Source organism: Cavia porcellus, unplaced genomic scaffold, assembly GCF_034190915.1.
Source record: "Cavia porcellus strain 051 isolate PalLab524CR breed Dunkin Hartley unplaced genomic scaffold, mCavPor4.1 scaffold_23, whole genome shotgun sequence".
Lineage (NCBI taxonomy): Eukaryota > Metazoa > Chordata > Mammalia > Rodentia > Caviidae > Cavia > Cavia porcellus.
This window is the reverse complement of record NW_026947506.1, coordinates 34,722,733-34,733,523: the sequence shown is the minus strand read 5'-3', so window position 1 is coordinate 34,733,523 and position 10,791 is coordinate 34,722,733. Positions and strand designations below refer to the sequence as shown.

Genomic DNA, 10,791 nt, shown 5'->3' with positions numbered 1-10,791 from the left:
GGCTAGTATTTACAGCACTATACTGAATAGGAGTGATGATAATAGACATCTTTGTCTTGTTCCTTATTTTAGGGTAAAGGCTTTCAGTTTTTGGCCATTTAATATGATGCTGGCTGTTGGTTTTATATAAATGGCTTTTATCATATTGAAGTAAAGACAATCTATTCCAATTTTCTGTAAGGTTCTTATCATGAATAAGTGTTGGACCTTATCAAAAGATGATCATGTGATTTTTTGGTTCTATTAAAATGTTGTTACATTTATTGATTTGTGTATGTTAAGCCATCCTTGCATTCCTGGGATGAATCCCACCTGGTCTTGGTGTATAATCTTTTTTTATTTTTAAATTTTTTAATTTTTAAAGGGGGTAAAACACAACAGATCTTCACTGTCTATCATATTGTCTGTTTTCTTCCAAATAGTTGTCCATTTGTCTTCGCAGAGAATTCATACAAAACAACATAGTATAAAACTGATCTGAACAGAATGAGGAAGGCAATTTAAGTCTTCAAAACCAGACAACAGGGAAGTCACTAATTGCCGTTGTAGAGTCTCTCATTCTCTTCAAAATAGCTGCCCATACTTTCATGTATATTGAAGTTCAAAAAAAACAAAACAGGCAGCGGGGTAGGGGTTGCTTGGTTTCCTGGCACTCCAGGTCCCAGCATGGCACAGGCCCCAGTAAACACCGGAGACTCCCATCCTGGGCTACCGGAGCCTGTCACACTCAGAGCTACTCACCAGAGGAGGGGGGTTGCTTGGTTTCCCGCTGCTCCAGGTCCCAGCATGGTGCAGGTCCCAGTAAATGCCAGTGGCTCCCATCCTGGGCTGTCGCAGCCAGCCATGCTCACAGCTGTTCACGAGGTAGGGGGAGTTGCTTCAAGCTGTTTCTTTCTAATGAATTGACCATTTCACTGCCCAAGTTCTGAAATGGCCAACAGATCATAGACATCTTTAGGCTCTTGCTTGAAACCAACAGCATCAGAAAGCTGTCAGCCTTGATTCAGGGCCAGTATAATCTTCTTGATGATTTGCTGCATTCTGTTTGTGAATATTTTATTGAGAATTTTTACATCTCTGTTCATTAGGAAGCTTGGCCTCTAATTCCCTTTTTTGGTTGGATCTTTCTCAGGTTTTGGTATTAGGGTAATTATGTGCTTCCCGGAATGAGTTAGGGAGAACTGTTTCCCTTCCCTACACTTCAAACATCTAGAAAAAGAAGAGCAAGTCAAGCCAAAAGCCAAAAGAAGGGAAGAAATTATAAAGAGCAGAGCAGAAATTAATGCAATAGAGACTAAGAAAACAATACAAAGAATAAATGAATCAAAGAGTTCTTTGAAGGAGTAAATAAAATTGGTAGGTCCCTAGCCAACCTTATTTTTAAAAAGGAAAGGAAAAACTCAAATTCTTGCAATAAGGAATTAAAACAGTGAAATCACTATGGACTCTGTACAAATACAGATCATCAACACCTATTTCGAAAACTTCTACTCTCGTAAGTTCAATAACACAGAAGAAATGGACAGATTCCTAGAAATACATGAATTACCAAAGCTGGGTCAAGAAGATGTAAAACTGCTGAATAACCCAATTTCAATTAGTGAAATTGAAAATGTAATTAAATCCTTATCAGCAAAAAAGAGCCCAGGCCCAGATGGATTCACAGAAGAATTTTGCAAAAAATTCAAAGAAGACTTAATGCTGACACTCCTCAAACTTTTCAATGAAATTGAAAGGGAAGCAATTCTTCCTAACTCATTCCTGGAAGCAAATATGACTCTAGTACTAAAACCTGAGAAAGACCCAACTGATTGCTCAGGAGTGTATTACTCAATTTTCCATGTTTTATGGGGGTTTTTCAGTTTATAATTAATTTATAGTTTCATGGCACTATGATCCAATAACATGAATGGGATAATTTCAATTCTTTTGCATTTACTTATGTTCTGTAGGCTAGTATATGGTTTGTTTTAGAGAATATCCCATGTACTGCTGAGAAGAATATATATTCTGATGTTGCTGGGTGGAACACTTTGTATACGTTCATCAAGTCCATTTGTTCATAGGTGTGATTTAGTTATTTCTTTGCTGATTTTCTGGTAGATCTGTCCCTTTGTGTCAATGGTGTGTAAATGTCTCCTGTTATAATTGTGCTATTGCTTATTTGATTTTTCACTTATTTGTTTTGTATAGTTGCTCCTAAACTTGGTGCATATATATTTGAGATTGTTATGTCTTTCTCTTAAAGTTTTCCCCCAATATTTAGTGGCTTTCTTCATCTCTTTATCATTCTTGGTTTAAAGTTCACATTATCTGCAAATACAATAGCTAACCTTGCTTTTGTGGGGATTCCTGTTGCATAAAGTATTGTTTTCCATCCTTTGACTTTCAGTCTATGAGTTTCCTTTTGGGTTAGATGGGTTTTTCGTATACAGCATACGGCTGGATGTTGTTTCTTGATCCATTCTTTCAATCTTTCTTTTAATTGGTGAATCAAGGCCACTTACATTAATGGTTATAACTGATATATATTGGGTTTTTTGGACATATGTTATCATTCTGCTGTTGCTTCTTTACCTTTCCACTCTGTTTGCCTTGCTTAGTGTTTTTTTCCTATGCCTATCTAGTGTGTCTTTCAGTATTTTTGCAGGGTTGGTTTGGTGGTCATGAAGTTCTTCAGCTGTTGTCATGGGAGTAACTTATTTCCCATCCAATTTGGAGGCCAGTTTTTCAGAGTACATCAGTCTGGGTTGGAAGCTATTTTCCTTTAGGATCTGAAATACTTCACTCCATGTTCTTCTGGACTTCACTGTTTGTGCTAAGAAGTCTTCTGTGACACTGATAGGCTTTCCTTTATAGGTGATCTGTCTCTTCTCTCTAGCATCTTTTAATATTCTGTTCTTATGTTGGATTTCTTAATTATTATATGTCTGAGTATAGTTTTATTTTGGTTATGGTGATTTGGAGTTCTATATGTTTCACTGATCTGCCATTCTCATGTTTGGGGAATTTTCAGCTATTATTTCTGTAAATAGCCTCTTGATATCATCTGTGTTGTCACCTTTTTCATTTATACTTATCAATCTTGTTTTTCTTTGCATCATCTTGCAGCTGATGAATTATATCCTAATTCCTTGTTATTTCTAAAAGATTTTTGCTTTCCTGTTCACTAGCTGCAAACTTGTCTTCGAGGTCTCAAGTTCTATCTTCACTTCCATTGAGGGGGTTTTGCCAACTTTCGATGGAATTTTCGATTTCCTGTATATCTCTTTGAATCTGCTTCATGCATTCTATTTGTTTCTTACACTGTTCATTCAGGGTTTCCATCTTTTCACATTATTCCTCTAATTTTTTAACTATGTCTTCTTTAGATGTGTGCAGCATTCCTTTCATTACATTTATCATTACTTCTTTTACCTGGGAGATTATCTCTGATCTGAGTTCTTTTACAGCTTCCCAGAGTTGTTTCTTTATTTCAGTTGTTGTTATTTCAGGAATTTCAGGTGATATGGCTCGTATTTTCTTCTATGTCCACGTCTCCTAGGCTTGCTAGGGTTGGGCTGGAAGCTTGAGATTATATTTTGCTCTTTTTGTCATTTTCCTATATTTCTGGGTTTGGGGCAATGTTCCAATGCTTCCTCCACGCACTGGGAGTCAACTTGCACATGTTTGGCTCCTGGGACTGGGGTTCAGGCTCCTGCTAGCCACATGGAGGTTGCTGGGTGTGGACCAGTTAGGCCTGCAGTGACCTCATGTGTGTCCTCCATGATTTAAGACACTGGGCGTGGTATTATCCGCTGGGAGCAATGTTGCAAAATCTTCCCCCCTTCTCCCCCTCTGCCTCCCCCACTATGCAGGGGGATTCCAATTGTGCACGTTCAGCTCCCTGAACTCTCTGAAGGGTTTAAATAAAATCAGAATGATTCAAGTTTCCTCCTCTATCCCAAGATTACAACAGGCTGATCCCAATTACAACAAATGGCAATAGGCTGTCTGGATTGGTTTGTTGTGCAGGCTTTTGGTCACACACAACATTACAATATTTGCTAGCCTTAACCTCTACAGATTGCTACACCATTAATTTTGAACTGTCTTCAGAATTCTGCTTTGGAGAAACAAAAAATAAAAATGAAAACAAAAACAAGCATGACACAGTGAAAAGAGCACTGCCAGGGAACTCAGGAGACAAGATTCTGCACCTCCCCCCATGCTGTGATTAATGAATTCTTTAGATCCAGGGATGTTCTTTCTAGGCTCAAATTTCCTTAGGTGTCATTTAGGCCTGGATGTGGACACCAGATCTCCATAGCTGTACAACTGCGTTTGACAACCACACAACTTTGACAAGGTGTTTTCAAGAGGGCACATGCTGTACACTTCCAACCTGGGATCTGTCATCCTCTAATTTACTTTTAATTAGGAAAAAAAATCACATTTCCATTCATTCCATTCCGCCACTAACAACCAAGGACTTCAAATGATGCCAAGTGACTCACTCCTCCTCCTGTCTTATATCACTTCCTCTTACTTCCCAAGATGGCTCTTCTTTCGTCCAGCCCCATTAACTCATCCTTCCTTCTCCAGAAAACTTATATATTAAATCCCCTTAAGACCCATCTGAGGCAGCTGTGAAGTGGCCACTTCCGACCCCTGTCATATATGGAGCTGAAAAAGCAGGGGTTCAAACCCCTAGCTGACTTTAGGGTCTCTCTTGCCCACGGATGTCCCGCCCCCTGCACCCTGAGATCCCTAGGGCCAGTCCCTGTACTCCTCTAGGCTCAGTTTCTCCTGGGCCGAGGCCCATATATTGCTAAGGTTGTTTGTTGTCTGGAGGAGACAGTTACCTGGCAAAGAAAACAGCGCGAAAAGAAGATGAGTGAGACAAGGGGCTCTAGGATGCGCGGAGAACGAGGAAGAGGCCATAAGAGGAGAAGTAGGGCAAAGGCCGAGCTTGGAGGCGGAGGTGGGAGATAAGCCCAAAGCCATAGGCAGGCAGCCTGACCGCGAGTCAGGCCGCAAAGCTCCACCCCAACATGGGGAGAAGTCCGGTCCAAGCCTGAATCCGACAGGAAGCCTCCTCCACTCCCTTCCCGCCCAGAGCATAGCGCCTCAGTAGCGGCTCCAGAAGGCCAGGCCGCGAACCCTCTGAATGGGCGCGAGGCGGAAGCCCTAAGCCCCCTAAGAACTCTGACCCCTGACCTCTGACCCCGACCCCGGCTGCGGCCCCGGCCTTACGTTTTATCCTGGTTGAAGTTGGCGAACAGCAGCTGGCTAGCGCCAGCCTCGCCACTCTGACTCGTAAGGTTCCTGGCTGCGCGCGCGTGCTCAAGGTGGGTCAGCCAGAGAGGCGCGCGCCCTAGGGGGACGGCTCGAGCTGCACTAGGGTGACAGCGCCGGGTCCTATTCACCATCGCTGGCTGCTCCAGGTTCAACCGTTGTCTCATCTCGATCCCCGCTCCTGTTTATGCTCAGAGGCCGGGGCGCCCTGCGCGCCTGCGCAGCCACGCCCCCACGACGCACGGTCCCTCAATGCGCAGGCGCATGGGTAAGTGCCCGCCCTTCCATCGCAGGTCAGATGGAAGTTTGGTTCCAGGGAGCTTGCGCGTGCTGCGGGCATGCATGCCAGTGAGAACAAGGGGCTGTGTCTGTCTACTTTTGGCTAGCCCTCTCCGCATAATGAGTTTGTGTGCAGCTGGGGATTTAACTCGGTGGTGTAAGCACCTGCCTGGCAAGTGCAAGGTCCTGAGTTTGATCCCCAATATCAAAAAAACAAAAAACAAACAAACAAAAAAAATAACCAGTCATTGTGCTGGCCTTTGGGCCAATTACAAATGCACACTTTTTTTGGAGTGAGTGTTGAGGGATTGAACCCAGGGTTTTACCACTGAGCTACATACAAAACTGTAAATTTTTTTTTAAGGTGGGCATTGCCGGGTTGGTGGCTCATGCCTGTAAACCCAGCACTGGAAAGATTGAGGAAGCAGGATCTTGGTATGACACACCTGAGCAACAGTTCAGGATTAAAAACCGCCACCTAACCCCGGGTGTGGTGGTGCACACCTGTAATCCCAGCACTTGGGAGGCTGAGGCACAAAGATCATTTAGAGTTCAAAATCAGCCTGAGCTACAAAATGAGCTCAATGCCAGCCTGAGCTGCACAATGAGACCCTGTCTCAAAAAGTAAAAAACAAAAAACAAAGAAACTCCCTGCCTCCTACCCCCCCCCCATGGTTTTTGTTCTGTTCTTTTTTCTTCCTCTCTGAGACAGGGTTTCACTATGTAGTTTAGGCTGGCCTTGAACTCGTGGCAGTCCGGCCTCAGCCTCCAGAGAGGTGGAGTACCATGCTTAACTTCTTTTATATTGTAATATTGAATTTATCACTTTCCAGTGTGCACTAGGATGTCCTCTGTTGACCAGACTGTGAGCTCCAGGAAGGCACGGTTTCTGTCTATATCACTCATTCTTAGTTCCTGTCACCCAGACAGGGGCCTGAAGAACCCCAGCCTCCTCCTGTGGCCAAGGTGGCTGGGGCTAAGAGTACCTTCCCATGCCTGTGCTTTAATTCACTGTTTATCAGCTCGAGATGGGGAGCCAGGGACTGGGGTGTGGAGAAGAGGCCTTCGTTCAGCCCGGGACCTAGTCATGTGTGACTCAGCGATGTGGTGGGTCCTGCTAGCTCACCTGGGGACAGGAGGCACTAACATTCCTGGTGGCAAGGAGAGTAGCATGGATACCTGGGAGCTGCCACCGTTCCTTCAGGATTCCTCCAGGGGACTGGTCTGACACCTGGGACTCACCTCCTGCCTGTCAGTCCTGCCCTCAGCCGTGCTTCCAGCTGGCATAGCCAGGTCCTGGACTGTTCCTTAGCTTTCCTCCCACAGGCGAGTCCAGAATAAACTCAGTATCAGTAGCTGGTGTGGAGAAGACTCAGCTGCGAGAGGAGCACTGTGCGGGGAGACTGTGTGAGAGGGCCCTGAAAGTAGATGACCTTCAGGGGTTCAAATCTGGGATTGGGTTCTAGGATGTTGTGTCCTTATCTAAGTCAACTGACCTCACTGACCATCAGGAGATCCCAACCCTGGGGAGGCTGAGGCAGGAGAACTGCCATGAGTTCGAGGACAGCCTGGGCTACAAAGTGAGTTTCAGGTCAACCTGAACTGCTAAAAAAAACCCAAAAAACAAAAAACCGAGATTGAATGGAGGGCTGAGCATGGTGGCACAGTCCTGTGATCCCAGTGAAATATGACTGTCAGATATAGGAAAAATAAATGTAACTCCCAACCTGCTACATGTCCCATATGCAGAGTTCATGTTCCCCAAAATTGAATAATAAATTCTATTTATTTGGTTTCTTTTTGAGACAGGGTCTTGCTATATAAATGCAGGCTTGTCTTGAACTCACTATATAGCCCATGCTGGCCTCAAATTTGCCTCAATCCTCCTGCTTCAGCTTCCTAAGTGCTGGGATTACAGTCATGTGCCAACATGGCTGCTTGAGGAAAGAATTCTAAGGAATGATGGAGAGTAGGAAATTCTATTGAGAGACAGCTCTTCAGAGAGACAGGAGACCCAAATGGCTGGCCACAGGGCCTACTTTCTAGATGAAGTTTTATAGAGCAAAATCACAAGGTGGGTGCAAAATCATGAGGTGGGTACAATTTGGGACAAAACTATGATCAACCAATAGAGTTGCAGGGATGCCACTCAGGTAACACTGTTCCAATGGGAAAGCAAGCCATGCAGCAAGTACACATGGAAAGAACAAGGAACTTTCCAGAAAGGGATGGGTCCAAGGGTCTTGGTCACACACTGAGGTGACTGACGTTTATCTACTTTATTGAACCAGGTGTTGCCACTATCTTATCCCTTGGGGAGGCTGGTAAGCCTGGTTATTCTATCTTTATCTTGAGGCCTGACCTCCAACAGATGAATCTGCAGGCACAGTTGTAATGGGCTTGCTTGCTTGCTTTTTTTGTCTTTTTGAGACAAGGTCTCACTATGCAGTTCAGACCAGCCTTGGAGTCTCTTTGTAGCCCAGGCTGGTCTTGAACTTGCAATAATCCTCCTGCTTCAGCCTCCTGAATGCTGGGATTGCAGGTATATGCCACCACACTCAGCTTGTTTTCATCTTTTGTATTGACTCTCTTGAGAGCCTAGTCCTGTCTGACTGCCTAGAATATTTCTACCTACACAACTCAGCTGTGTATGATATCAGCACACTGGAGACTGAGGCAGGAAGAGTACCTCAAGTTCACAGCTGCCCTGGGCTACATAGTGAGTTCAAGGCCATCCTGAATTACAAAGCAAGACACTGTCTCAAAACAACAACCAAAAGGTAAAGAAGATTGAACAGAGCTGTAAACCTCAGTACTTGGGAGACGGAGGCAGGGGATCACTTGAGACCAGGATTTCAACATAGTATGCAACATAGTGGGATCCCTTCTTTAAAAATTAAAAAGAAAAAGGATGTGAGGTAGCAATTCCAGAATAGTGAACGGTGAAGTGAGAATCTGTGAACACCCACTCCTCCACCGAAACAGAGAGGGCTGAGAAAACATGTCAAATCCAACCTTTCCTGAACTCTGCAAAGTACCCCAAAGCTCTCATCAATTCAAAGAGAATGGATTCAAATAAAGCAGCTGATTCCCAGGAAAATACGGATCTCTGTGGCACTTGAATTTGTCTCAGGGCCGCCCCTCTCAGTCACATTCCCAGCAGCCTTAAAGAACAGCAAGACCTCGAGACCATGGCAGCTTGGGAAATAAGCACTGTTGTAGTCGGGGGTTGTAAGGAGAACAATCCGAATCAGGACATGGAATTTATAATATTATTTTAATAGTCACCCAGAGTTAACACAAGAAAATGCAGGAAATCTATCCACAACACTAAAGACATAGAATATTTAGCGAAGGGCCTGAATCCCACAGCAATGTCCCACATGAGTCCAGATGAAGACCCAGAGCCCATGACAATGCCTCCCATGAGTCAACTGGAGGTCTAAAGCCCACAAGAAGGACTCACGACAGTCTCTTTTATGGACCCGTGCTGGAAAGGCTCAAAGATCAGTGGTGGAAGCCAGAAAATCCATGCCAGCGGGGGTGAGAGTTCTACGCTGGAGCCGGGAAGTCATGCTAAAAACAAAGACCAGGGCTGTCCTGAAAAGCACCACAGCCATCCTCAGTGACACAGAGGCCCCAAGAGCTCCTCTGACAATAAGCACAGGCGAGTACATGCCAGGAAGCCAGTGTGACAAGTTCATCCTGGTGATTAAGCGGCACACATGGGAGCCAGGAAGCTTCTCCAGAAGAACCAACGGCTCAGACAGCAACACGAAGGAGAACCCACAATGCCACAGTGCCTCAACACCTCTCTTCTTCTCCACATCTCTATTTATGCTGGCAACTTTCCTCAGGTAAAACATCTATGCTCAGCACTGCTGATTTAATTCCTCTGGCGTTAAGTTGACCACCAGTTTTTAATCTACAACAAGCACTTTCCTGGCTCTCTGGTGAGGCCGATTGGGCTTGGAGGACCCAGGAGCTCCATCCTCCAAGCATTGTCACTGTCTGAAAAGCCAGTAGGAGCTAACCAGAGATCCACAAACAAAGCAAAGCAAGACAAAGTGAGACAAACAATACAAACCAAAACTCTTAAAAGGAGACTGAGTGTGGCTGTGCATCTGGGTGCGGCTGAGCAGGACGATTGTAATACCCCCACCCCCAAGAAAAAAACCAAAAGTCAAAAAGAATAACTGTGGAATGGGATGTCCCTGGAAGGCTGTGAAGACTTTTCTGTGTGTTCCCAAGAGTCCAGCAGGCAGCAGTGTGTCTGCAGGGTGATGCCCTTGCCAGGAAGCACCTGGGACATCGGTCTGACACCTGGTTCTGGGGAAGGGGAGCTCTGTGCAGGTGGGCCGCAAAACCTCAGACAGAGCTACTAGCTGCCTGCTGGGCTCTGGAAGGGGTCCCAGGCTGTATGCACTGAGCCTTTCCAAGGTGTTAAGATCCTGTCCAGTTACCATCTAACTATCGAGATAATCAAACAGACTTTGGCCTGCGGTGGTGGTGCACCCTTGTAATCCTAGGACTCAAGAGATTAAGGCAAAGAGGATGGCTTTGAATGCAGAGCCAGACTGAGATACATAGTGAGACCTTGTGTGTGTGAGGGAGAAGCAGACTTCACAAAAATTAGTCCAGAAAAATCAGCAAATAACAGCAACTATAATAAACAGCGATGTAAGACTCTGGGATGAGCAGGTGTGGTGATGCACACCTATAATCTCATTATTCAGGAGGCTGAGGCAGGAGGAGCATTGCATTAAGTTTGAGACCATCCCAGGCTACCAAGTTAGTTCAAGGCCAGCTAGTAGTCAAAACAACTCACTGGAGAGGCTTGACAGCAGATTTGAACGAGAAGAGACACTCATTTCCATCCAGCATCTTCAGTCTTTTTTATTTTTCAGGACAAGACTCATAGTGAGAAATATCTCCATTTTCTTTTTCTAGTGATGTCTTATTAGCTCCTTTTCAGAGGAATGGGGATGGTAGGCAGGTCAATTGAGAATATTTAGTCTGAGGAACAGAAAGAAAATGTGAGCAGGCTTCAAAAACCTGTGCTATGCTGTCAAGGTCATCAGTGTATGCCCCAGAAGGATGGGACAAAGAAAGAGGAAATAATATTTGTAGAGATAAAGGAAGAAAACTTCCCCAGTTTGATTTTAAAAAATTAGTTCAATGAACTCCAAATAGGATAAACTCAGAGATGCACTGGGTCATAGTCAAGTTATAAAA

The 10,791-nt window shown here is 44.6% G+C and overlaps 1 non-coding gene across 1 annotated transcript; it reads right to left on the bottom strand.

Moving 5' to 3' along the window:
- Nucleotides 1–882: 882 nt before the first annotated feature.
- Nucleotides 883–1,013, bottom strand: LOC111756951 (small nucleolar RNA SNORA2/SNORA34 family). Its single transcript, XR_002791345.1, has one exon. It is a non-coding gene; the product is annotated as a small nucleolar RNA SNORA2/SNORA34 family (small nucleolar RNA).
- Nucleotides 1,014–10,791: the final 9,778 nt, after the last annotated feature.